Raw genomic sequence first — 27,880 nt, forward strand, 5'->3', positions numbered from 1 at the left:
TGGCACAGATGTGAGCAGCCAGTGGCCGGTCTGTGCTGCAATACAGAGACACAATCTACAAGTTCGTTAGAATTTTTTTTTATCACATGTCCACACTATAAAATACAGGAGAAGTGTCTGCCCCATACATAGTGGATGCCAGCTGTGTTACACAGTCAGCATCTGCCTGTAAGCAGCAGTGACTGGAGATGGATCCAATCATTTAGATGTTGCTGTCAATCACTGAAGAAGGCATTCAAATGTCCGGCGTCGGCACTCGCGGTCTTGGGCTCTCGTGCGGTGGTTGTGACACATGACCCCATTGACCAATCAGCACTGGTGTCACGGTCCTCGCCTTCGGAACAAATTGAACTTGAAGAGGAAGTCCACGCTGCAGCTGATCTCTGACTTCCTCTTCCCGCTCAATTGGACAGGAGGCGGGGACTGTGATGCCAGTACTGATTGGGCGCTGGGGTCACGTGTCACAACAACAGCAGCCCTGGGAGTCAGAGTGCCGACACCGCGGGAATGGTGCTGGTATGGGAGGAGAGTATTATTTTATGGGGCCAAAGGAGGGGTATGAGAAAAAGTTGTCCAAGTAGTGGACAACTTTAAGAAATACTTGAAGTAGACAGGATGACTCTGTGGCCACTAAAAAGGGAATCTATCACCAGGTTTTTGCTCATCATGATGTTGGAGCAGATAATCTGATTCCAGCGATTTCGCGTACTTGGCTGCCGCAGTTTTGATAAAATTGCTGTTTAATCTACTGCAGATCTAGCAGTGCTCCGAATGCAAAGCTCTGTATGACTCCGCCTACAACACTGATTGGCAGTTCTCTATTTACACTGTGCATAGGCAGAAAGCTGTCATTCACTGGTAGGTGCGGAGTTATACAGAGCTTATGAATATGGTGGACTACATGGCAACAGGTTTACTAGTCCTCTAGTGATAATCTCCTGCTGATAAAATAATGATTTTATAAAACCTACACCACGCAGCCCAGTAAGTGACACATCGCTGGAGTTAAGGTCTCTGCCCCTACATTATGCTGCTTTCAGATTCGGGTGCAAATAACAGGTGGCAGATTCCATTTAAAAGTCACCATTGCATTTAGTAACTTTTAAACTTCAGAAAACACAATACATGTCTATACAAACATAAATATAACTAAGATACAGATGAATAGAATTTAACCATCTTCATAGAAGAAAAGACAAATAATGTATTTCTTCTTTAATTTTTCTTTTTTGTTTAATTTATTTAATGAAAATATCTAAAATTAGGTGGGATCATGACCTATTGTAGAGCTGAAGAAATTCATGGCATGGATCCGTGCTGGACAAGCATTAAAAGCCACAATATACAAGCCAAACCAGATATAAGGCAGCTATGTAATTAATAGCGCTTATAATAAATGCCGAGTTAGGAATATCAAAGCTAGATCAACATGTGTACATATGTAGTGACTGAAGATGACCACATGGTGGCAGTATAGGCGATCTAATCAGATATATACTCTGAAGATAACAAAATAAAAAAAAAAATAAAAAAAACAAGTAAGCAATAATACTATGGCTAAGATATGTAATTATTACAGCATATTCCTACTTTGACCACAGCAGTGAGTTCTACTGAAACCATAATGATACTAACCTTATATTACTACATGACCAACTATTAGCTTACATGCTTCCAATGTGTAAAGCAGGATGCACACATTATATCACCTACTGATATGCAAATTCAATATTGCATTTGGCAGTGGTTTTTTTTGCAATAAGTATCCGCTATTTTATCTCATTAGATTTCACTTTTTCACATAAAAGCTACAATTAAAAAGTCAGATTGTTGAAATATTCTTTATTCGAAATTAAATACCATCCACGATCTAATACCTAACACTTAATGGAAATCTGTGATTAGGTTTTTGCAACCTAATCTGAGAGCAGCATAATGTGGAGAGACCCTGATTCCAGCGATGTGTCACTTATTGGGCTGATTACTGTAGTTTTGATAATCTGCTAAAAAACAGTGATTTTATCACTGGAGGACTAGTAAACCTGCTACCATGTAGTCCTCCATATTCATGAGCTCTGGATAACCCTGCCCCCAAAACTGACTGGCAGCTTTCTGCCTATACACAGTGTACACAGAAGGCTGCCAGTCAGTGGAGTGGGCGGGGTTAGTTACATTGTAGTCAATGGGGTCCATTGGTCCCAGTTACCACTGTGTACACATGCTTATTACATATTATGAAATATGGGATTTATGAAAACATTGAGAACTTAGTTTTCACCCACAGCTGTTACCATGTTAACTTGCGCTAACAGGAAGCGTGTCACAAACCCCGCGCATCGGCGCCCCGTCACATGATCGCAAGGCACCAACAGGCTGGCATGGCAATCGGGGTCTGCAGAAGACTTGTCACTGCAGATCTCCTATGAATGCTAGTCCCTGGCGTCTCTTCATAAGAGGTGATGACGTCCCCTATACATAGCTGGGCTGAATGCTTGCTATGTGTAGCAATGTATCAATCAGATGATTGCAGGTTCAAGTCTCATAAGAAGTGAAGCAAGTAAAAAGTAGAAAACAAATATTTAAAAAAAAAAGAATAATAATTTAAATACAAAAGTTTAAATCATCCCTTCTGGTCCATTCAAAATAAAATAAATACACATATTTGGTGTCGCTGCGTTCTGAAACGCCCGATCTATCAAAATATAAAAATCCAATCTGTAAACTGCATAATGAAAAAAAAAACGCCAGAATTACATTTTTTGGGGTCGCCGCAACATTGCCATAAAATGCAACGGGCGATCAAAAGATTGTATCTACCCCAAAATGGTATCAATAAAAACATCTGCAAAAGATAAACACTTACCCAACCCCAAAATAAGAGACGCTACACAACTTGGAAAATGGCACCTTTTTTTTTTTTAAACAAAATTAAAATATTTTTTTCATCACTTAAGTAAAGAACTGTGAAGAGCGGAACAAAAATGGTTACCTCAATGAACCAAAAAGAATTTGTGATCAATATTGACCTATCCATTCAAGGACATTTTAGCTATAGTATGAAATCCTATTTCATGTTTGTGAAACTGCCACATAGGCGAAACTGTACTGCTTTGTTTGTTGTGAAACTATCACATAGCCGAAACTGTTTTTTTTGTCTTATCTTTTCTCTCTCTTTGTTTAAACAAGCAAAACTTGTATAACCACTGAAACTACCTGTCCAACTATATAAAGAGGGAATAGCACCTTGAAGGCAGGCGTGCTTCAAGAGGCTTCCCAGTGATATACTATACGAGACGTGTCTTGTGTATTATTTCTGGTGATTCCCCACTTCCAAAGGCTGCTCCGACTGAGTGTGGTCCCGACATTTCCTGGCGCCCGAACAGGGACCCGAGGTCTGTGTACTCCTTCAAGAACACCGGCAGAATACGAACGAAAAGAGAATCTGGGATAATGGACGGCAGATGAATAAAAACCTGGCCAGGTAAGAGACACTGTTAGATCTCTTATATCTGCCCTGCACTGTCCGTAAGATTTTCTGTGTCGTGTCCTTTAGCGGGTAGTTCTAGTAGAGGAGGATACCTATAGCTCGGGTTCTTGAACTACTTAGGAATTGACCACCTCACGGAGTACGGCATTGAATGAGAGTGAATGTGAATAGAAGGTGTGTGGAAGTTGGGAATAGCCCTATAAGCCGCCCAGGGTGTTGAAACAGAAGAAGTGACTGTCCCACTGGGCAACGTGGTTGCGTCCTTTCGGGGAGACCTCCGCGCCTATGTTCAGTCTCTGATCCTGTCTTTGACGAAAACCTGGTGACGGATAAGTGTATGATAGTATGAGCCCAGGACAGATAAATTAGCCTGGGACAAGATACGTTGTATTTTGATTCTCTGTCTGGTTGCATTTGTGTTGTTTGCTATAGGTGTAGGAATCAGGATTTTCTTACATCAACACGGTACGCAGAAGCCGTTAAACATCCTAGCTCCTTAGGAAGAAGGTAACGAGGTATTCTCATACCCAAACGCCACCTAGGGCAAGAAAGCTCAGGATAAGAAAATGGGGAATAAGCAAACAAAGTCGGAACCAGAAGAATTAGATATCTATACTATCATAAAGGAGAGAAGTGGTGAAGATGCCACTAAGGGGCTGAAGAAAGATTTTTAGTAAGTTTGGAGTTACTAAGGCAGAAGCCTTTAGTAGAAAAAAATGGGAAGGAATTCAGGAGGAAAAAAAAGGGCATAATCAGAGACAAGAAATGGATAGATCAGATCCAAGCGTTGATTGATGTCTCTAGGGTAGCAGAAATGCTGTGGTCTGCCCTATTGGAACAAGCATGTGGGCATGACAGCATGTGCATACAGAAACGGTCGGTCTTGAATAAATCAAGCAAACGACTACAAATGTTAGCTAAACTGATCTGTGTGTATGAGGAATCCCTGTGTAATGCAGATTCCCCAAATTTCCACTGCCAGTGTTGTGTGACTAATGTGCAGAGAGTGTGTGCCTTACAGACACAACTGGCAGAGAATGAACAGTATAATGTAGACAGAGAAAAGCAGATTGCTAGTCTTGAATCACAACTGCTGAAAATGAAAAATCATTGTGTTGATATGGAAGCCCAGCTGATTCAGTCTGGGGCTGAGGTCAGAGCTGTGAAGGAAATGGCAGCAGCCAGTGATGCCATTGTTAATCAGTGCAGTGTGGAGCTGGATACTAGTTCCCAACTGATTACTAGTCTGAAAAATATCATCAATGATTTTTCAAATGTGGTGCCGGCCTTCTCTTTGTCTCTGAACACAAGGTCAGATCCCTGACCAATTGTGCCCTGTGCAGGGCAAAAAGGGGGGAGTGATGGAAAAGGTGATATGTCAAATATTTTATCAAATTTTGATCCAATAATAAAAAGTAATGACAGATATGTGCTGTCTAAATTACAAAGAAAGTTCAAACGTGACATTGTTAAGAGTGCATCCTTAGTAATGGAAGAGTTTAAAAGTTCCAGACAGAGGGAGGTATGTTCTGTCCGGGCCCATAAATCAGGCTTGGCATGTGTTACATGTTATGCCTGTGCTGGCTCCGGCCATATTGCCAGGTACTGCAAATGGCCGGGTACGATGAAGGAGAGGAAATATTATTCTGTGAAATGTTTTAAATGTGGTCACTTTGGACATATTGCAAGGAACTGTTACTGCACAAGTAATTGTGAGGGGCCTAGCAATATTGTCAGGGAGCACAGGCATTTTCACAGACATAATGGCATTTTCTCTCAGTCTGTCCCAAGCCACGGGCAAACTCCTCAAAATGGCCAATTACAACCAGGGAGGATAGTGAGGTCTTGATGTAAACTCAGATTATAGAGTTTCTATCTGGTCTCTGGTCTTTCATTGTTTGTTTTGTTTTAGCTCCTTTTATTCTTCTTCTATTTGCTAAGTTTGCTCTTTTGTTATTGAAATGAATTGTTAGACCAGTGTGGTTTAGACAGGAGGCAGAAGGGCCTTATCTGAGGTGCAATGTGATTGCAAGGATAATAGGATTTGTTAGTTGTTTTTTTTTTTTGCTGTTTTCTATCAGACCCCCGGTGGTTTTTAACTCCAGGTTTCCATAGAATTCATAATGATAAGAGTAACACAGATCACAGGATAATAGTCACATCCATGGATGCTCTGATTTGTTGCTTGAACTAAGATAGGTAGGGAGGTGTGTGTTCACCTAAGCTTTGAAGTTCAGCTGTAAAACTGACTTTGTTTGTTTGTTTTCCTGTGCATCTTAGATTAGATAAAGGGTGTTGTTACGTGAGCTAAGATAGGCGAGTAAGCATGGACAGATAACGGATGTACACGATGGAGTGTCATGTTATACAGTGTGCTGACCTTGAAGTTTGGACGGACAACATGGTTTCGTTCACCTGATGCAGGATACAACTAGAGTCAGTGTACCTTAGCTAAAAGTTTAGTTTTCCTAGGGTGTTAAGTAGCCGCAATTTCACTGTTATTAGATAAAGCTTCTGAGATTGTTCTTGATCACCCACTTCTAGTTCAGACCACTCATGATGTACATGGCATTCTTAACCAGGTCCAACCTAAACATATTTCAATGGCCAGACACCTCCGTCTCCAATGTTCCCTACTACTGCCGCCCAACATTTCCTTTGCCAGGGTTCAGACTCTTAATCTCGCGTCTTTGCTCCCTTTAGAGTCTGAGGGGGGTACCATACCTGAGGAAACTGCACTCTCCAACTCCTTTGACCCATCAGAGTCAATGCATGATTGTGTACAATTAATGGAACAAGAGACTCAGGGCTTACGTAATGTACGTGACAAGCCACTCTGTAATGCTACATTTGAACTTTTCATAGATGGCAGTAGATATGCAGATATGAATGGACAATTTCATACAGGTTATGCGGTAGTAACTCAGCATGAAGTGCTGAAAGCAGAACCTCTCCCTGCTAATCAGTCTGCACAAGAAGCAGAACTTACGGCATTAGTTGAAGCTCTAAAAATAGCCAAAGATCAGACAGCAAACATATACACTGATTCTAGATATGCACATGGCATTATTTTCGATTTTGGCGTAATATGGAGAGCCAAAGGTTATATGACTGCTTCAGGCCAACCTGTTAAACATGCCTCCCTCATTAGACAGATTCTGGAGGCAGCACAAGAAACTAAAGAAATAGCGGTGATAAAGGTAGCTGCACATGTGAGACTCGACACCGAGGAAGCCAGGGGTAACGATAAAGCCGACAAAGCAGCAAAACAGGCAGCACGTAAACCCTTACATCATGCCCACACACTAGATAGCTCTGAAGATGATGAGGAGAGATTGAAGGAAGCTCAGAAACAGGTAGACGACGAAGAACGAGGGCAGTGGCAGAAAAAAAGGGGCAGAAGATCAGCAAGGATTATGGAAAAAAGGAACTTTGTTGTGTTTACCCAGAGCCTGGTACCCCGCAGTGGCAAGTGACCTCCACCTACCTACGCATGTATCGGCAAACGGTATGACGCTCAAGGTAAAAGAAAGGTGGTTGGCTCCAGGCTTTGGTAATTTCGCTCGGAACATGTGTGCTGCATGCGCTATATGCCTGGCACACAATCCAGGTCAGACCATTAAAACCCCAACCAAGCATCATGTAAGACCACTGTATCCCTTTCAAAGACTCCAGATCGACTACATCCAGCTTCCTAGGTACAATGGATACGAATATGTGCTTGTGTGTGTGGACATGTTCTCAGGGTGGCCAGAGGCTTATCCAGTTCGTAAAGCCTCAGCAAAAACTACTGCCATTAAAATAGCACATGAACTGATACCCCGTTACGGCATGCGTGAGGTGATCGAGTCAGATAGGGGTACCCATTTTACTGGAGAAATATTCCAGAATGTTATGAAAATGTTGGGAGTAGAAAACCAGTTTCACACTCCGTATCACCCACAGAGTTCAGGTAAAGTGGAAAGATTAAATGGAACAATAAAATTAAAAATCCAGAAGGCCATGGCAGAAACAGGAAAGCCTTGGACCGAGTGTCTACCACTTGCCCTGTATTCCATCTGAAACGCCCCAAGGGGGAAGGCTAAGCTGTCACCACATGAGATTCTTTTTGGTAGAGCAGCAAATTTGGGTTGTTATTTTCCACAACAACTGATGTTGAATACTGAGACTTTAACTGCTTATGTACAAGAATTACAAAAACGTTTAACTAAAGTGCATTCGCAAGTTTTTGCTTCCCTTCCAGATCCAGAAAATCTCGAAGGAGGCCACAAGTTGGAACCTGGTGATCAAATCTACGTGAAAAGACACACCAGAAAGACTCTGGAACCGAGATTTGACGGACCTTTCCAAGTCCTGTTAACAACTCCAACAGCAGTCAAGCTTGAAGGAAAGGCATCATGGATACATGCAAGCCATTGCAAAAAAGCAGTATAAAACTCATGATATTGATGTTAATAATGTTAACCTCAACGGAGGCATGGGAAAGATTGAATTCTCTAGCCCCTTTGAACAATAGATTCGTACATACATAATAGAAAATGGGAACATTCCGAGTTGTTCCCCCAAGGTGATGCAAACAGTTGTACAAGTAAGCCGGGGAACCTGGTTTGTAATGAATCCGATGAGTATGTCAACGGAATGCATGTATGTGGGAATCCCGCAGCCGGGTACTGTAGCCCCTTGGGACAAAAACCCTCTTGGTGTATGCTTCAGAATGTATCTAGTTTTGTGGATTTGGCTCACAGATTGGTATTGCAGCACTCAGCTTTGTGGGATCTGCCTGAGGGTACATTTTGGATATGCGGAGAAGGAGCATATAAATGGCTTCCCGTAGGTATAAAGGGTACTTGTACATTAGGACGCCTAACCCCGGCTACTTTCATAATTTCGAACAAACAAGTGAATATGCAAGCCGTGCCCAAGCACACACTGTATAAAAGAGCTGCAGATAACTCACCACGTCCCTCGGGGAGGCCACATATAGTACAAATGGGAATTCCCAACAAAATTGCTAGTACCATTTTTATTTATCCTATGTTAACACAGATGTGGGATAAATTAGTTAGAGCCACGGATTATCTAGATGACAAGATTTGGGATATATTGGACATATTAAATACTAGTATAGCTGTACAGAATCAGCTTATAATAGTCACTAACCAACATACCCTGGTATTGGATTACCTAACTGCCTCACAAGGGGGTATGTGTCAAATCATCGGACCCACCTGCTGTCATTATATAGACCCGAATAGTACTATGAGTATGAGATTTAAATTAGAAGACGTACAACGACTCAGGGATCAGTATGACAAAGACAATGACCAAAATAAGGATAGCTGGTGGTCAGATACCTTTTCTTTTCTTAACCCGGCCAATTGGTTCAGGGGGATCGGTGGGTGGGTTACCGGGATTATGCAAAGCCTAATACATACAGTTATAGTTATTGTAATTATATATGTATTATTCAAGGTTGTACTCAAGGGTATCTCGGTATGCACAAATACATTTTGTGTAATGGATGCGAGAATATAAAGTTGTTTTTTTTTGTAATATCACAAAAAGAATGACTAAAATAATCGTCTATATGACAAGGTTTTGAATGGAATATGTCAAAGGGGGGATTGTGAAGAGCGGAACAAAAATGGTTACCTCAATGAACCAAAAATAATTTGTGATCAATATTGACCTATCCATTCAAGGACATTTTAGCTATAGTATGAAATCCTATTTCATGTTTGTGAAACTGCCACATAGGCGAAACTGTACTGCTTTGTTTGTTGTGAAACTATCACATAGCCGAAACTGTTTTTTTTGTCTTATCTTTTCTCTCTCTTTGTTTAAACAAGCAAAACTTGTATAACCACTGAAACTACCTGTCCAACTATATAAAGAGGGAATAGCACCTTGAAGGCAGGCGTGCTTCAAGAGGCTTCCCAGTGATATACTATACGAGACGTGTCTTGTGTATTATTTCTGGTGATTCCCCACTTCCAAAGGCTGCTCCGACTGAGTGTGGTCCCGACAGAACCTATACATGTTTGGTATCTGCAAACTCGTAATGACCTGGAGAAACATAATGGCAGGTCAGTTTTAGCATTTAGAGTCCATGATTTTTAAAAAAATTGTGGAACTGCACTTCTTTTGCCCTTTTGGTGCACTTGGAAGCATGTCAGATAATTTATCGTCTACTGAGATATGAGGGTAATTAATTATAAAGTAATTTATGGGTATTGTAGAAATCCTACTTTTGTTTCCACTGGTCGGCATTGGGCAGTATCACAGACAATTTATTAGCCCCTGAGATATATATATAAATGGGGACACGCTGCAGCTAATGACCCTCCACTGACAAGCAATGGCCAGGGCAAGCTGAGAGTAATCGTCTCAGAACATCTGAGGTGATAGAAGTCCTGCAGCAGAACCATCACTCCGGACATTCTGCGACTAGCAAGTCCAGCATATCCTATTATAGATAGTAATAGTTTGACAGCATCTAGAGAGCTAAAGGCTGGAAAGTACTATAGCCGTCATCATTTTCCTGCATCTTATTTTCCATGTTCTTAAGTCTTATCCATATGTACAGGAAGATTATTTATAGGGAATCCGTCAGTAGGTTTTTGGTTTTTAAGTAGTGAGTAGAGAACTTGATTCACGGGATGTCACTTACTATTCTGCAGGACTAGGTGTCATGTGTAGGCCAGTCCAGCTAATGTGTAACCCCGCCCCCACCACTGATTGGCAGCTTGTTGACAATGGCAGCTTTCTGTGTACACTTTTCAATCGGGGGTGTGGGCGGGGTTATACAGGGCTCAGGATTCTGAGCACTGCTACATCTACAGCAGAGAAAACAGATTCTATCAAAAGTACACCAAGGAATCCAGTATGAGACACATCACTGGAATCAGGATCACGTGGTGCTCCTAGATGTCATATCAATACCCTGCTGACAATCCCTTTAAGATGAATCAATTAAGGAGTCTGGTCTGGATCTGAAATTGTTTTTGTTGCGGTAGAGGCTGGAAATAGCTGCAGAAGTGGGGGTCCAAAGATATCTAGGAAGAAAGCTCTGCAGAGATCAGGAGAAGTTGTCATAGCAGTCTAGGAGGGGTAAGAGAAGGAAACAGGACACCTACAGTGAGACGATGTTACCTGAGATTTACAGTGCCATCATCCAGTAGTAACCACTTGTAGTCTCATGGCTGTATCTCTGTATGGCGGCATTAATGCCGTATTCCAGTCCCTATTTACATAACCACACTTTATTTAATTAGCACACTGATAACTATAGATAGCGCTGCCTCTGCTGCTAGTTCCACCTCCGACCCCAATTTCTCGCTACTTTATTTTGGAACCACTGATATGTCATCTGCCTACGTACAGTACAATATTCCCAAATAAGTTCACATGAAGGATCTACAATTATGCCGCGCTTCTAGGCACCGTATCAAATACTGAAGAACAAAAAGCATTCGCCAAGCCCGGAGTTCAATAAATCAAACAAATGCATCTGGCCATTAAATGTGTTTGGGTACATTTCTTTAATTTATTGAACTGTAAGCAAGCTGCTCCCGCTCCTGTCTGGGAATGTGGTCCATCGTACTGGATAAACACACATTATATGCATGGTAGAGACAATTGCTCAGTGGCCCCAAAGAACCTAGTCATGTCTCTTACACATTACATAAGTTTACTGCAATTGTTAAATAGATCTAATAAAAAGGTTCAGATTACAGGTTTAATATAAAAACAAAAATAGTTTAGTAAATATTTACAATTTTTGAGGTTTTTTATTTTTGGCAATTCTGTGCCTACCTGTCTTTACACGCAAGTCACCCACAAAATACACATTAAACTGCTTATATAGAGAATCTTGCTTTGATAAAAATCATATTAGGAATATACATTCTAACATTATATTTGCAAAAGTAAAAAAAAAATTAACTTTTATATAATATGCAAATGTAGGCGCTTTGGTGCACCCTTGGTGTGGCCTATGGTTTGGTGCATGGTTTCACCTTGCGATTTGCATATTACAGCCAGTCCCTTGCCTTGATCTAAAGGGAACCTATCACCCCGTTTTTTAAAGATTAGATAAAAATAGTGTGAAATAGGGGCAGAGCTGGGCTTTACATTACTGCCTTTTTGGTGCCTTTACACCCCCGTTAGGCTGCCGAAATACCTTTGTGAAGTGGCCGTTTTGTCCTGTCACTCAAGTTGGTCAGGTCGGATGGGCGTGGTCACAGCGCTGTTTCTCCCCCAGATCAGGCTCATCATTACGTTGGTGGCGTAGTGGTGTGCGCATGTCCAAGGTCCCGAATCCTGCACAGGGGTGTGAAAATAGCAGCGATGTCCGTTATTCCATTGGTGGTCGGTGGGCGCGGCCATCTTGCTTGGGCCGCGCGTGCGCAGAAGCGGCGCTCTGCTGGCCGCGGCTTCAGGAAAATGGCCGCGGGCATCCGCGCGTGCGCAGATGGCTATCGCGGCGGCCATTTTCATGAAGCCGAGATGCGAACTCTGCTTCACGAAAATGGCCGCCGCGATAGCCATCTGTGCACGCGCGGATGCCCGCGGCCATTTTCCTGAAGCCGCGGCCAGCAGAGCGCCGCTTCTGCGCACGCGCGGCCAAAGCAAGATGGCCGCGCCCACCGACCACCAATGGAATAACGGACATTGCTGCTATTTTCACACCCCTGTGCAGGATTCGGGACCTTGGACATGCGCACACCACTACGCCACCAACGTAATGATGAGCCTGATCTGGGGGGAAAACAGCGCTGTGACCACGCCCATCCGACCTGACCAACTTGAGTGACAGGACAAAACGGCCACTTCACAAAGGTATTTCGGCAGCCTAACGGGGGTGTAAAGGCACCAAAAAGGCAGTAATGTAAAGCCCAGCTCTGCCCCTATTTCACACTATTTTTATCTAATCTTTAAAAAACGGGGTGATAGGTTCCCTTTAAAATGTTCGCTTGGTAAGAACGAGCGCTGTCTAAATTCCATCCCTGATTCTGCGCTTGAGCATTGCCATTCGAGAAACCCAGTGGTGCACTCAGTGTCGGTGCGATCATGCACACAATGTGGCTGTGGGTGCGCTCTCATGCCTGGCTCCTGACGCTCTGTGATCGCTGCTTGTTACACATGGAAATGTAGTGAGCTAGCGGTTCCACCAAGGAGGAGGGGACATTGCAGATTTGCGGCTGCGGACAGGCATCAGTGAGTGCCCACAGCCGCATTGTGTGACTGGTCCCACTGGTACTGTGAACGCATCGCTGGGCTCCTCTAGTGTCAACATACAAGCACAGAAACAGGGATTTATTTTAGACAGCACTTGCTCTTACCAAGTAAGTGCTGTCAAATATTTGAAGTTGGCCATAATATGCAAATCGGAGGGTGTGACGGTGCACCAAGTCATAGGACCTGCCAAGGATGCATTGATACTCCCCTAACTTGCATATTAAATAAAAATGTAGTATTCTGCAATTTTAGCATTGAAACGTATATGGTTTGTATACCGGAAAGGTCCCCTATATTAACCCCTTAGTGACAGAGCCAATTTGCAGCTTACTGACCAAGCCAATTTTTACAATTCTGACGACTGTCACTTTGAGGTTATAACCCTGGAACGCTTCAACAGATCCCACTGATTCTGAGAATGTTTTTTCTTGACATTGTACTTCATGTTAGTGGTAACATTTCTTTGATATGACTTGCGTTTATGAAAAAAGAAAATAGAATTATGATGAAAATTTAGCAATTTTCAAACTTTGAATTTTTATGCCCTTAAATCAGAGAAATTTGTCACATGTCTACTTTACATGAGCACAATTTTGGAAACAAAATTTTTTTTTTTGTTAGGACGTTATAAGGGTTAAAAATTGACCAGCGATTTCTCATTTTTATAACAAAATTTACAAAACCATTTTTTTAGGGACCACCTCACATTTGAAGTGACTTTCGGGGGGGGGGGGTGAATATAACAGAAAATACCCAAAAGTGACACCATTCTGAAAACTACACCCCTCAAGGTGCGCAAAACCACATTCAAGAAGTTTATTAACCCTTCAGGTGTTTCACGAGAACTAAAGCAATGTGGAAAGACAAAATGAACATTTTACTTGTCAGGAGGCTGACACTAAGTAAACAGCAGTATACACCTTGACACCGGCCGCAGGCGAATCCAGTTCATGCTTAATGTCTGAAGGAGGCACACGTCTGGTTCCCAGACCTTTCTGAACCCTTTTTTGGAAGTGAGACAGGGGCGACGGACCCTATTGAAGGGGTCCGATCTCCCCAAATGATCAACGGGCGAGCACGTGGAGTGTCGCCTCCACATATCCTCTCCCGCGAAGTGGGACTTGCCGGACTAAGCCCTGACCACCCTAAGGTAATGAAACCCTAGGTTGTACAGGTGCGTATGCATTGTCCGTGCGGCCCCCCCACTGCATTGCCAATGCTAGACAGCGGTGATAAAGGGGGCAGAAGGTCCCTCTCCTCTTCCTATAGAAGGGAAGACAGAGTTAGGGTGCCTGCACCGTCTATTTGGTTACACAGCCCCCCTCACGCGGGCGCCAGCATTCAAGAAGGGCTGTCTGTGGGGGGGCTATGAGGGCTCCTGAGGCGCGCATCGTACTGGGGGTTTGGAGAGCAGGTCTGCATTTCTTTCTTGGCATCCCTGCGGTCTGGCAACGATGGCGACTGGAGTCTTTCTGCCGGTGGCGCCACGGCCTGTGTGTTATGGGCAGCGCTGCACTGCGGACCGCCAGTGTCACTTCCGGGGCGGCCAATAATTTAGTCCCCGGCTTCTAGCAGGAAGTAGGCCGCGGATGGAAGCCTCGCCCCTTCTGGCCATGTCATTTGCGGCTGCTCTGCCACTCCCCCTCTGCTCGCAGTAACACTGGCAACTTCTAGGCCACAGACACTGCTGTTTCCGGTTCCGCCCACTAGTGGGGGCGCTCTTTTTCAAAAAAGGCAGCTCGAATTCTTCGCTCTGGGACACGTTCCACAGAACAAACGGGAACACAGGACTGGGGTAAGTGCTACTCCCCCCAGCCTGACAGCATTAAGCGCAGCATTACTTCGGCCTATCTAGATCCCCTGATTATAGCATTTGCAGGGCACCATGTGTAGAAGGGCCAAATCTCACACGGTGCTATATACCGCAAGTGTAGTCTGTCGGTCCGCTTTTCCGCATGCCCAGAGTAATTGTCTCTGTGAAGCCTGCGACTCCGAATGCGCTCAGGAGCCCTCCCCTGCGACACAGGTAGAAGCTGTGGTTTCTCCCCCGGAATGGGTCACGTCCTTGTCACAGTCTATGGCATCCCTAACTAAGACAATTGAGTCCCTGCAGACCCTGGCTGGGGCCAGGGACAGCGGTTCACCTGCCGTTGAGAGGTCCTCCGACTCTCAGGAGCCTTCGGCCTGCAGGGGCCGCGCTCGCACTAGGCAGACGTGGGGAAAGCGAACCCACACAGCGTCTCCCGGTCCATCAGGGGCATCTGCTTCCTGGAGTTCCCCTTCTCGTTCACCTTCTCCAGTGGAGAGCGGTGATCTCAGCTCGGACTACGATTCCAAGGGATCCCTCAATCTAGAGGCCTCTGATTACCAGGAGTCAGTAGACAGTCTAATTGAGGCTGTCAACCAGACCCTGGGTGTAGAGGATGAATCTACCTTGACCTCCAGGCATAAGGTATCATTCAAGAGGGCCAGTCTCATAGGGTGTTCGCTTCTCACCCCGAGTTTGAGGACTTGGTCCAACGTCACAGGGAGCATCCAGACAGTCGTTTTGCGGGACAAAAGGCTCTGAATGCTAGATACCCTTTTGCTCCTGAACTGCATAAAAAATGGGCAGAATCCCCTTCGGTAGATCCCCCGGTTTCTCATTTGGCCTCTATTACACTGTTATCCCTTCCCAATGGCTCATCTATTAACGATCCTACTGATCGACTTATTGATAGTTTGGCTCGTTCAGTCTTTGAGGCTTCAGGTTCAGCTCTCTTGCCCTCTTTTGCGGCGACGTGGGTAGCTAAGGCCATGATGTCCTGGTCAGAATCTTTGACCAAGGCTCTTCAGGAGAGGGATCTTCCAGTGGAGTTGACTGAGATATCAAATCAAATAGCTCTGGCTAGGAGCCATCTGATCAATGCGTCTTTAGGCACAGCAAACTGCGGCTTCAGCAGCAGCAAACGCTATTGCCATCAGAAGGGCTCTTTGGTTGAGAACATGGCCAGCAGATTCTACCTCTAAGAAATCTCTTACAACCCTTCCTTATCAGGGGGGTCGATTATTTGGAAAAAAATTGGATCAGCTCATTTCTGATACAACAGGAGGAAAAAGCAATTTTCTTCCACAGCAGAAGATTAAGCAGGTTTGCTTTAAGCCCTTTCGCAATACCAGGTGGACCCCAACGTTAAATCCCGCTGCTCCGGGGCGACCCAATCAGGACAGAGATCATCAGATCTCATACAGGACCAACCCGTTGGGAAGAATGCGATCTCAGGGGAGGGGAAGGAGATCTAGGTCCCATAGGTTTTCGGCCAAATGACTGGAGTCGGCCTCTGGTCCCCGCGGACAAAGTAGGCAGCCGCCCACTCTTTTTTCACCAGTCCTGGCTCACTGAGGTTCACACAACCTTCCTCCATGCCGGTTCTTTCCTTCCCACCTTCCCAGCTCAAAATCCCGGTTACAGGCCCTGTTCAATTCTATAGAGGCTCTTTGGCTCTGCGCGGTCATCATTCCAGTTCCAAAGGAAGAAAGATTTCAGGGGTTCTATTCCAACCTGTTCTTAGTTCCCAAAAAGGATGGATCGGTAAGCCCATTCTGGACCTGAATCGTTTAAACAGGTTTGTCAACATTCATCGCTTTCGAATGGAGTCTCTTCGATCGGTCATTGCGTCAATGGAAAAAGGAGAGTTCTTAGCTTCAGTAGATAATTAAGATGCATATCTGCACATTCCCATATCTCCTGCGCATCAGATTCCTACGTTTTGCTGTAGGCAATCTGCATTTTCAGTTCACAGCCTTACCTTTCGGGCTAGCCACCGCCCCCAGAGTGTTCACAAAGGTCATGGCGGCTGTTGTGTCCATCCTGCATTCTCGGGGCATACTAATTTTACCTTACTTAGATGATCCCCCTCATAAAGTGGCCATCTTTTCGGGCCTGCAAGGAAAACGTCAGCATTACTGTAGACACTCTTTCTCGTCTAGGGTGGCTGGTAAACCGAGAAAAATCATTCCTCGTACCATCCCGGAGAATTTCTTTTCTAGGGATGTTTTTCAACACCTTACAAGGCTTAACAATCCTACCTCGGGACAAGGTCCTGAAACTTCGGCAAGAGGTGAAGACCCTTCGCCGGCCAGTCTATCACACAATTCGGTTCTGCATGAGGGTCTTAGGGAGAATGGTGGCGACAATAGAAGCAGTGCCTTTTGCGCAGCTCCATCTTCGCCCTCTCCAGCATACTCTGTTATCAGCGTGGGACAGGGATCCATTCTCTCTCAACCTCAGGTGCCGTCTATCTTTCCAGGTCAGACAGGATCTCTCATGGTGGTCAACGAGTCCATCTCTTCAACAGGGGAAACCTTTTCCCCCAGTCCATTGGCTGGTGGTCACAACAGACGCCAGCCTTCTAGGTTGGGGAGCGGTATTTTACCGCCACACAGCCCAGGGATGCTGTCCTCGCAGGAGTTAACCCCCCCCCATCAATCTGTTGGAGATTTGGGCAATTCGGATGGCGTTGCAGCATTTCCATCATCTCCTGGCAGGCCGCCCTATCCAGATTCAATCGGACAATGCTACAGTGGTGGCATACATAAATCATCAAGGGGGTACTTCCAGCAGGGCGGCCATGCACGAGGTAAAACAGGTCCTGTACTGGGCCGAGAGGAATCGGTCATTTTGGCAGTCCACATCCCGGGCGAGAAAAACTGGGACGCGGATTTTCTCAGTCGACAGGGTCTTGCGTCCGGGGAATGGTCTCTACATCCTGAAGTATTTCGGCAGATATGTCAACTTTGGGGGACCCCGGACATAGACCTGATGGCTTCCGGGAGCAATGCCAAAGTACCCAAGTTTGTCGCCCGATATCGAGATCCACAGGCGATTGCTGTGGACACGTTAGTTTTGCCTTGGGGCCAGTTTCATCTCCCATATCTGTTTCCCCCTCTAGCACTGCTCCTGAAGGTAATCAGAAAGATCAAGGCAGAAGGAGTTCCTGCTATCCTGGTCGCTCCAGATTGGCCTCGTCGGTCATGGTACGCAGACCTAGTGCAGGTGCTCGCCGGAGCTCCGTGGCGGCTTCCGGACCGCCCGGATCTACTTTCGCAGGGCCCGATCTACCACCAGAACTTAGGGGCCCTGTGTTTAACGGCCTGGCCATTGAATCTTGGATCCTAACACAGGCCGGGTTTTCCCAAGAGGTAGCCGCTACCATGATTAGCGCCCGAAAATCCGTCTCTGCACGTAGTTATCATCACACCTGGAAGGTTTTCCTTTCATGGTGCAGAGGGCGTGGGCTCCCTCCACTATGTTTCTCCATCCCAAACATTCTTGTGTTTCTCCAGACCGGCCTGGATTTAGGACTTGCACTTTTTAAGTGCAGGATCGCTATTAATCTACAGGTAAAAACTTTCCTACAGGGAGTAGCTCATAAGGTTCCTCCTTAAAGACCCCCCCTGGATGCTTGGGACCTTAATCTGGTCTTAAGTGCCTTGCAGGAAGTTCCTTTCGAACCCCTTCAGGACGTCTCTTTAACTTACCTTTCCTGGAAAGTTGTATTCTTGGTGGCCGTTACTTCAATTAGACGGGTATCGGCGCTGGCTGCTCTATCCTGGCGGGCTCCTTTTCTGCAGTTCCATCAGGATAAAGTGGTGCTCAGACCAGCACCTTCCTTTTTTCCAAAGGTGGTTTCTTCATTCCACATTAACGAGGACATTGTCTTGCCTTCTTTTTGTCCGGCGCCAACGCACCGTGTGGAAAAAGCTCTCCATACGTTAGACCTAGTGAGAGCGCTGAGAAGGTACGTGTCTCGGACAGCACCTTTTCGGCATACGGATGTGCTGTTTGTCCTCCCTGAAGGTCGCAGGAAGGGTCTTGCGGCCTCGAGATCAACCTTGGCCAGGTGGATACGATCGGCTATTCAGGAGGCCTACCGCGCCAAGGGAGTAGCCGTTCCAGCCGGAATCAAAGCGCATTCCACTCGGGCAGTGGGGGCTTCCTGGGCGCTTCAGCACCAGGCTTCAGCAGAACAGGTTTGCAAGGCCGCAACCTGGTCTAGTTTGCATACCTTTTCCAAACACTATAATGTCCATACTCAGACTTCTGCAGATGCAAGTCTGGGTAGAAGGATTCTTCAGGCAGCGGTAGTGCACTTATAGTCGGCAGATGCCTGGATGTTATACCGGTGAGTTAATTCCCCACCCAGGGACTGCTTTAGGACATCCCACAGTCCTGTGTTCCCCAATGAGGCGAAGGAGAAATAGGGATTTTTGTGTTACTCACCGTAAAATCCTTTTCTCCGAGACGCTCATTGGGGGACACAGCTCCCTCCCTGTTAGCCAGATGGCTCTTTTCTTTGTTTCATTTTTCTTCTGACTTGTTCAGTCAGTGGGGTTATTTCTAGACATGTTGTTTTCTGTATTAATGCTGATATGTTTCCTTTTCTCTCCTACTGCTTTAGCACCAAACTGGATTCGCCTGCGGCCGGTGTCAAGGTGTATACTGCGGAGGAGGAGCTACTTTTTTTTTTATGTTTACTTAGTGTCAGCCTCCTGGCGGCAGTAGCATACACCCACAGTCCTGTGTCCCCCAATGAGCATCTCGGAGAAAAGGATTTTACGGTGAGTAACACAAAAATCCCTATTTTTCACAAAAAATTTACTTTGGAACTAATTTTTTTTATTTTCACAAGGGTATCAGGAGAAAATTGACCACAAAATTTGTTGTGCAATTTCTCCAGAGTACGCCGATACCCCATATGCGGGGGAAAGCCACAGTTTGGGTGCATGGCAGAGCTCAGAAGGAAGGGAGCACCGTTTGACTTTTTGAACGCAAAATTGGCTGGAATCAAGATGGCGCCATGTTGCGTTTGGAGACCCCCTGATGTACCTAAACAGTGGAAACCCTCCAATTCTAACTCCAACCCTAACACAACCCTAACCCCAATGCACCCCTAATCCCAACCCTAACCCCAACACACCCCTAACCCTAATCTTAACCCTAACCACAACACACCAATAACCCCAATCCCAACCCTGATGGAGAATTGGACTTTGTTTTTGCTATTCCGTTAATAACGGCGATCGCAACAGCGGGGTTGGTAAAAACCGACCTGAATCATGTTCTCTGCTGGGGTCTCAGCTACCCCTGGTAGCCGACACCACGGAGAAATTCCAACTCTGGGGGGCGCTATACACGTTTTCCACAGCGCCGTTAATTAACGGCGCTGTGGTTTAAGTACCCTTATTTGCCGCCGTGAAAAGGCGTATCGGCAGTCGTTAAGGGGTTAATCTTTGAATGGTTTAATTTACATTTTGGGGTTAACAGACTGCCTTTAATTTTGATATTTTCATTAATTTGGCACATTATAGTATATTGTATATAGTATACTTTTGAAGCAGAAAGAAATTACCTGTTGCAGACTTTAATACTTTTTGGTGTAAAAGCATCAAAAATTAGGTCCTAATCCTAAACAAAAACTGTTAAAAGTTTCGTACAAAATCATACACAGATCAGGCACAAAAGCAATAGTAAATCTGCCCCAGTGTTTCCATTTGCTTTTCTGACTGCTATTGAGATGATGATGACTATTTTTCCCCCTTTTTTCACTTATCTGCACTTGGATGCATCTTATCATTTAGTCGTAAAATCTGAACATTCCAATACATTAATATTTCTACATTTATGAGATTGTAGTTGCATAAAGTTTATCTAGTGTTTGATTTCCCGTAGATTTTTACCTCTCCGCAAGAACACAATCGTGCTGCTAAATAGCTGCTTTACCTAGCAGGCAACTCTGTGCTTTCCTACGAGGACAAAAGTTGACCACATCCGAACTCCTGAGATTTTTACTTGTCATTTTTTCCCATCCCATAGGGAACTAGTGAGATTGTAGACAAGTGAAAGCATGAATTAGACATGTCACATTGCCTGGATCGACAGGAAAGCACAGAAGCATCTATAAAAAGCAGCACCGGTGTCGGTATCAGACAAACCTGTGCAGATGCGAAGGCCCCTGGGTTTGCTAGAACTTTGACATCCTCGGTAAATTTTCTCTATCCCTGCCAAGCTAAGGATTCCAGTGACAAGGGATCAACTGTATCGGTCAAGGCTATAAATTATCAAACACTGCCAGCGTTGACCATTCAGTTATGTAACAGATCACCTGTAATCAAGTGCACCTCATCTCTCTCCTCTTTCCTGCTTTATGCAATGGAAAAGCTCCCAACTCCCAATGCTGACATCAAATGTAACCAGAGGCTTGAGTTCTGCCATTCTACCCAGTTAACTCTTCTGTTTTCTCTGCTGTAGAAACAGGAAGTCTCTTGTCCCTGCATTTATCATTCCCCTCTCCAACTCCTGACCCAGCTCCTCCACGCCTTCTTCCTGCCAGGGACTTTGCAGTGACTGCCTCACGTAGGAAAAATTTACCTCTGTTTCTACATAAAGCTTAGAAGGATTCAGTTAGTCAGTTTTTAATCACGAGATGTCATAGACCTAATGGAAAAGAGAAGAATTATCTGGGTAGAAAGGCAAAATGAGCAATTGTAAGTGCACAGTGCTATATAATATGATGACTGCAATATATTAAGAGGACGAAAACTTTGATGGGAGGAGGAGTGTTTCTTTAAAAGGAATCTGTCATCAGTTTTTTAGTTATTTAATCTGAAGGTATCATAGTTCAGGCGCAGAGACCCAGAGTGATTTGTCACTTGCTCAGCATCTTGCTGTAGTATCAATACAATCAGTATTTTATCAGCAGGAGATTATCACTACAGGGCTAGGTCTCATGTGCCAGTCTAGCTAATTTGTATAACTCCGCCCTCACCACTGATTGCATTGTCAGCAAGTTGCCATTGTACACGGGAGGCTGCCAATCAGTGGTGTGGGCGGGGTTATACAGGGCTTCTATCAAAATTACATCATTCAGGTCAGTATGTGTCATATCACTGGAATCAGGGTCTCAGCCCCTACATTATGCAGCTCTCAGATTACGTAGCACAAGCCTCCTGACAGTTTCCCTTTAAAGTCACTTGGTCACAGGCACCACTTAAAATCATTATATAACTTAATGGCTAATGGATCCCATTTTCTTTGATACAGCTCCACAAACCCACTTTGTAGAGACAGAAATAATACAACTGTAGCTGCCTGCAGCCACCACTAGAGTAAGGCTAGGTTCACACTGCGTTAACAGCAGCCCGTTCAACACATGCATTAACGGGCTGTCAAGTGCTGACATGACATCACACTAGCAGTGACGGACCCGGAAATGCTGCAGCCCGCGTTCCAGGGTCCGCCACTCAATGACGGCACATCGCTAGCGCACGCACATTGTGGGCATGCGCTAGCGATGTGTCCGACATTGGACTTATTGGCGGCGTTAACGGACTGCGTTACACCGCGTTATGCTGCGGTGTAGCATAGTCCGTCTAACGGACGCCTAAAACGCAGTATGAACCTGGCCTAAGCTGTGACCTTATTGTATTCCTGCATGCTGTTCTATAGAGTACAATGTATGAGCAGAATGCAGACAGCACCCAAATGCCCTCTAGTGGTGGCCACAGGCAGCCAGTATTCTAATAGTCCTGGTTGCAGTTTCAACCATGTATGTTTATCTCTGAAACACGGGAGTGTTTCAGGAAAAAAAAGAACATACTTTAAAGATTTGGGAGAGATGTGAACCATTTCATACTTCACCTCAATAACAGTAACCTGGGCTTGCCATTTTTTTTTCATCATCTCTCCTGGAATTCACACTGGAATATAAACCTACAGATTATTGAAAACAGTTGATGCCAACAGTCACCTTGATTACAGCAATGCCCAGCACCTATCATGGCTCAAAAATATCCCATTTGGCCAAATCAAATGGATATGAAAAATAACACCTCAAACTTTAATTTTCTTTTGAAACAGGCCAACATACTGACAAGACACGTCATAAAGGAAACCCTTGCACTTCCGTACAAGAAGCTCTCAATAAGACTAAATTAAACCTATTGCCTCACACAAAATACCTTAACACCCAATAACCTGTGAAGGGCTTCACTCAATCTGGTAGGCCATAGGCATTAGGTAGAGTTCACACAAGCAATGCGGTTTTGGTCTAAACACATGCAGTCTTTATTGCTTTCCATAGGTTGCACAGCACCAAAGCAAGCATAAATCTCTAGCCTTCTCCAGGTGCTAGCTAAACAGAACTGACCCTGGCTACTCATACACTGCTGTGTTGCCCCAGGTCGGTCAAACAAAACCGCTATTATCCATCAACCACTGATACTTGTGATTCTCTGCACACGACATGTGCAGTCGCTTCTCAGAAAGGGATTCTGACTTCTCTCTTTTCAGCTTCCAGACACATCCAGTCTGGTCAGATTCCCTGCGCTGACTGACTCAGATGAACACCTAGGCTGTTTATATGTAGGGCCAGTCAGGTGCCCTAATCAAAGTCGGCAGAGCGAAGATTTAACCCTAGCCTACCTGGCATTGCTACACCAGGATAAGGCCATTAATGCATTTTTCTTGAATTTATGACTTTCTTAACAGTGATCCTGATGTGTCTGACCAGCACTGCTTTTAAAGTTATTTTTTCCTTGTTTTTCTTTTTTTTATGTTACATGCCAACATTCATAAAAGCAAATATTCAAATTGACAGCTAAAGATTAGCTAAACTTTATCATATTTGGAAAGCTTTTTAATTGAGTGCCGATCAGTCAGAATCCAGGTCCTGAGATCCCCATTTATTGCTCAAAAGACCCCCCAAGAAGTACTCACTCAGCTCAGGAGACATCAAGCAGCTCCTTCCTGAGCAAGCACACAAAGTGGAGAACGGATTGCATCATTAGAATAGGCTTTGTAACTTATGCTCCGTAGTGAATCAGTTAGTACCTTGCTCCGTTTGCATGCTCAGAAAGGAGCTGTATGCTTCTCAGGGAAGCTGCGCACTTTTTGGAGATTTTTCGAGCAATCAGAAAGGATCTCAAGACCTGGACATCCATAATCAGCAATAATAATAGCTTGAAAAAATAATATTTAAAAAAATTGTTGAAAGTTTAGTTGCATTTCAAACAATCTATGTGTCGTGACTCGTGAGGACAAGCTGGAAAGTTGAGAAAATAACATTTCCCAAAGCTTTTCTATCTTACAGGGAACTAGTGCATTACGGAGTAAATTCATGAAACAATGGATATTACCATCACAATAGGCACCTTTCAATTGAACGCATTATGCTACAATTGTAAAAATATTCATTTTTTTCGTTATCATTTATTCTCTCTTTTTTTCCCAAAGAGACATTTTGTTCTAATACTATTTTGCAGTTTTAGCTGTCATTCTGATTTTGAACAAATAATGAGCATGGGAAGTGCTCAAATAACACTACGTCCGTATGTTGTAATACATGGCTACTGCAGAATAGAAAGAAAGGTATTATTTGGTCGTTCATGCAAACGAGGTCAGGTAATTAAATGAAGCCATGCAGAAATAAAGATTTATTTGATGTTATGTCTATACAAGCCATGACCAGATCCTGGATAAGGAAATACATGTACTAAATAAGATACATGGGAGCTGTGTTTTCAGGCAAGCAGCTTCAATATAATTATCCTGACTTCCTCTCAGTGTGAAATGTCAATACTTAGTTGATCACTGACTCACACCTTCTCTCCTTACATGCTGGGGACAGCCTGTGCCTTTATAAGTAACAAGATACCTGCTAGGCGATGTACCCCCGGTATTTGTAAGACAGATGGTGGTGCTGAGGTCTTACTCATTTTCGCTTATTATTATTATAGGGTGCTGCTTAAAAGGAATCTAAGTTAAAATAAATATCCAACCCCATTTGCATTATGATGCCAATTTACAGCATACAGGGTCTAGGCTTATAGGAGGATTTGTCTACAAGGTAATATTATTTTCTTAAAAAAGGGGATAAAATTAAGCACACCGGTAGCGCTTCAGAAACTGTGAATCCTGCAGCCGATACAAATACAGTGCCACCCTTCTGTATTAGTAGCTATGAACAGGTATATATATAAAAATAATCCGCGCTGGGTTCTCCAGTTTTGTGACCACTAAATACCTCCAAAAAACAATAAATATTTGCACCTTTTATATGACTTTAAAAAACTATTAAAAAGTAAGTTTGTGCTGTGTTTTAAAATAGCTCCACCATGGAGCACGACATTACCATAAGGAAATTCTGAGCGAGATAATAAATTGATTTTTTACCTGGTGCGGTATAGTCGATAATGTCCACAGTTCCCTTTAGTCGGTCTTTGTAAAAGTCCAAATGTGGAAAAATGCGGCTTCGGTGGAGTTTTTTTCCTCTTTTGTTTTCACGTGAGCGGGCTCCAGGCAGTGCCCCGGCCGGTGGCAAACAGCCCTATGCTCGCTCACTGCTAGTAGCGACTATGCGCTGTTGTGCAGCTCTCGGTTCTCTGCCTCTGCAGGACCTTGCGTGACGTCACCGAAGCCGCATTTTTCCACATTTGGACTTTTACAAAGACCGACTAAAGGGAACTGTGGGCATTATCGACTATACTGCACCAGGTAAAAAATCAATTTATTATCTCGCTCAGAATTTCCTTATGGTAATGTCATGCTCCATGGTGGAGCTATTTTAAAACATAGCACAAACTTATTTTTTAATAGTTTAGTTGGCACTAGGGTTTAGTCCTCTTCCTCTCTGAAGAGACAATTCGCACACTTCTGGGATTGTGACTTTCTATAATTGAAAAAAGCCTCCCATACACATTAGACTAATGTCATCTGAACTGTTGTGAATTAGACTTTTTGGCTCCCTCTTGTGGTTACTAGTGATATGACTCTGGGATTGTCTTTCCTCAGTTTGGCACCCACCTGGGTCGTTAGTCCAGGGGAGTTGCTATATAAGCTTCCTGGATCCTTAGTCCAGTGCCTGGCATCGTTGTAATCAGATCCTTTCTGTTTGCTCCTGTCTGCTGGTCCGGGTTCGTGCAAAATTAAGCTAAGTCCTGCGTCTTTGTTTTTTGGTTATTTGCTTGCTCTCATTTTTGTCCAGCTTGTACTAAATGTGATTCCTGACCTTGCTGGAAGCTCTAGGGGGCTGCTGTTCTCCCCCCGGGCCGTTAGACGGTTCGGGGGTTCTTGAATATCCAGCGTGGATATTTTGATAGGGTTTTTGCTGACCATATAAGTCATCTTACTATATTCTGCTATTAGCTAGTGGGCCTCTCTTTGCTAAATACCTAGCTCATTCTTACGTTTGTCTTTTCCTCTTACCTCACCGTTATTATTTGTTGGGGGCTTGTATCCAACTTTTGGGGTCTTTTCTCTGGAGGCAAGAAAGGTCTTTCTTTTCCCTTCTAGGGTTAGTTAGTTCTCCGGCTGGCGCGAGACGTCTAGAACCAACGTAGGCACGTTCCCCGGCTACTGCTATTTGTGGTGCTAGGATTAGATATATGGTCAGCTCAGTTACCACTGCCCTATGAGCTGGTTTTTTGTGTTTGCAGACTTAGTAATTATTTCTGAGACCCTCTGCCATTGGGGTCATAACAGTATGCCAGGCCAACATTGAATGTTTATGCATTGCTGAAGTGGGATTATAAGAAAGGAAATTCTGAGTTTTTTTTTTTGTTTTTTTTCCTCTCTTCCTCCCCTTTACCTCTGAGTGGCTTGTGCTTGCTGCAGACATGAATGTCCAGACCTTGATTACAAGTGTAGACCAGCTTGCTGCTCGTGTGCAGGGCATACAAGATTTTGTTACCAGTAGTCCAATGTCTGAACCTAAAATACCTATTCCTGAACTGTTCTCTGGAGATCGATTTAAGTTTAGGAATTTCAGGAATAATTGTAAATTGTTTCTATCTCTGAGACCCCATTCATCTGGAGATTCAGCTCAGCAAGTTAAAATTGTTATCTCTTTTTTACGGGGCGACCCTCAGGATTGGGCTTTCTCGCTAGCGCCAGGAGATCCGGCATTGGCAAATATTGAGGCGTTTTTTTCTGGCGCTCGGATTGCTTTACGAGGAACCCAATCTTGAAGTTCAGGCAGAAAAAGCCTTGCTGGCTATTTCTCAGGGCCAGGATGAAGCTGAAGTGTATTGCCAAAAATTTCGGAAATGGTCCGTGCTTACTCAGTGGAATGAGTGTGCTCTGGCCGCAAATTTCAGAAATGGCCTTTCTGAAGCCATTAAGAATGTGATGGTGGGTTTCCCCATTCCTACAAGTCTGAATGATTCCATGGCGCTGGCTATTCAAATTGACCGGCGTTTGCGGGAGCGCAAAACCGCTAATCCTCTGGTGGTGTTGTCTGAACAAACACCTGATTTAATGCAATGTGATAGAATTCAGACTAGAAATGAGCGGAAAAATCATAGACGTCAGAATGGGTTGTGTTTTTACTGTGGTGATTCTACACATGTTATATCAGCATGCTCTAAACGTCTTACAAGGGTTGTTAGTCCTGTCGCCATTGGTAATTTGCAACCTAAATTTATTTTGTCTGTGACTTTAATTTGCTCATTGTCTTCTTACCCTGTTATGGCGTTTGTGGATTCAGGTGCTGCCTTGAGTCTTATGGATCTGTCATTTGCAAAGCGCTGTGGTTTTGTTCTTGAACCGTTGGTAAATCCTATTCCTCTTAGAGGTATTGATGCTACGCCATTGGCGGAAAATAAACCGCAGTTTTGGACGCAGGTAACCATGTGCATGACTCCTGAACATCGGGAGGTGATTCGTTTTCTTGTTCTGCATAAAATGCATGATTTGGTCGTTTTGGGTCTGCCATGGTTACAGACCCACAATCCAGTCTTGGATTGGAAGGCAATGTCTGTGTCAAGTTGGGGCTGTCAGGGAATTCATGCTGATTCCCCGCCGGTGTCTATTGCTTCCTCTACTCCTTCGGAAGTTCCTGAGTATTTGTCTGATTATCAGGATGTATTCAGCGAGTCCAGGTCCAGTGCTCTGCCTCCTCATAGGGACTGTGACTGCGCCATAAATTTGATTCCAGGTAGTAAATTTCCTAAGGGAAGACTATTTAATCTGTCTGTACCTGAGCATGCCGCAATGGGTTCGTATATCAAGGAGTCTCTGGAGAAGGGGCATATCCGTCCATCCTCTTCCCCTCTTCGTGCGGGATTCTTTTTTGTGGCCAAGAAGGATGGATCTTTGAGACCTTGTATTGACTATCG

General features: G+C 44.3%; 1 protein-coding gene across 1 annotated transcript in view; it reads right to left on the reverse strand.

The window, feature by feature from the left end:
• TRPC5 (transient receptor potential cation channel subfamily C member 5) overlaps positions 1–27,880 on the reverse strand; it is a 519,478-nt gene that overhangs the window by 18,239 nt on the left and 473,359 nt on the right. The gene's annotated exons all lie outside the window — the stretch shown is intronic.

The sequence above is a fragment of the Ranitomeya variabilis genome, chromosome 2, assembly GCF_051348905.1.
Source record: "Ranitomeya variabilis isolate aRanVar5 chromosome 2, aRanVar5.hap1, whole genome shotgun sequence".
NCBI lineage: Eukaryota > Metazoa > Chordata > Amphibia > Anura > Dendrobatidae > Ranitomeya > Ranitomeya variabilis.